Consider the following 1,437-nt stretch of genomic DNA (forward strand, 5'->3'; position numbering starts at 1 on the left):
TCTTTGAGCAGCACACAAAAGAAGGATCACAAGTTCTTAGTTGTTCTTGGATGTTGCTCGAACCAGGCTTAAATAGCCCGTTGAGGGCGCCTCCAACCGTATGGACGACACCTCCAAGCCCGTCGAAATTGCAGCGTCGATAAGCTCCTGCATCTTTGTTGCTTATCCACCTGAGGGCGCCTCCAAGCTCCATGGAGGGCGCCCTCGCGCCTTGCTGCGAGGCGGTCGACCAAGTCACCCGAGGCACCTCCAAGCTCCATGGAGGGCGCCTCGAAACTGTTCATCCTATGCTTTTCTTGTGTCATTTCCGTCCTGCAAGGCATGTTAGTCTACAACAAAGTATACCTTGCAAAACAAAGTTAGTACAATAAAATAAGATAAATAGAAAGTTATTTTGACAGTCTCCGGACTGTCCGGTTCTGACTTCAGATTTCCTCCAGAAACCCTAGATCGAATCGACGTCTACTGTTTCCTCTACGGGGAATGTGTCCTCAGCTACTCCTCTCAGGAGAGTTTACCGCCTAGGATTTTCTTCAACCTAAGGTTACTATCCCTAGGACCTAGGATTACCAGCCCCTTGGGTTTTCTTCATCTTAGGGTTACCACCCCCTAGGACCTTGGGTTACCACCCCCTAAGGTTTTCCACCTGTCTAACCGCAGCTAGGACTTTCCACCGCCTAGGGTTACTACCCCCTAGGGTTTTCCACCTGCCTAGAATCCACTAAGACTTTTGCCTAAGACAACTTAGGACTTTCTTGCAAGCTTAATGAACCTTGTTAGATAACAAGACAACTTAACTTTGGACCCTTTGACATAATTAAAATACAGGTTCGATCGTTGGATGCTTCCCGCACCAATATCTTTGACGTGTCCGGTCTGAACCCCGCGACTATTATCTTCAAGCGCGAGAGCAACGATCGCTTATAACTCATTCGATCGGGTCGAAAGTCTTTGATGCGCCCGGTCTGAACCCCATGGCTATTATCTTCAAGCGCGAGAGCAATGCTCGCTTATACTCGTCCGATCGGGTCGAAAGTCTTTGATGGGCCCTGGCTGAACCCCATGGCTATTATCTTCAAGCGTGAGAGCAATGCTCGCTTATAACTCATCTGATCGACTCGAGAGTCTTTGACGTGCTCAGTTTGAACCTCGTGGCTATTCTCTTCAAGCGGGAGAGCAACGCTCGCTTATAACTCACCCGATTGGGTCGAGAGTCTTTGACGCGCCTGGTCTGAATCCCATGGCTATCATCTTCAAGCATGAGAGAAACGCTCGCTTATAACTCGCTTGATTGGGTCGAGAGTCTTTGGCGTGCCCGGTCTGAACCCTGTGTCTATTATCTTCAAGTGCGAGAGCAACACTCGCTTATAACTCGCCCGATCGGGTCGAGAGTCTTTGACGCGCCCGGTCTGAACCCCGTGTCTATTATCTTCAAGC

This window comes from Zingiber officinale, chromosome 4B (genome assembly GCF_018446385.1).
Source record: "Zingiber officinale cultivar Zhangliang chromosome 4B, Zo_v1.1, whole genome shotgun sequence".
Taxonomy (NCBI): Eukaryota; Viridiplantae; Streptophyta; class Magnoliopsida; order Zingiberales; family Zingiberaceae; genus Zingiber; species Zingiber officinale.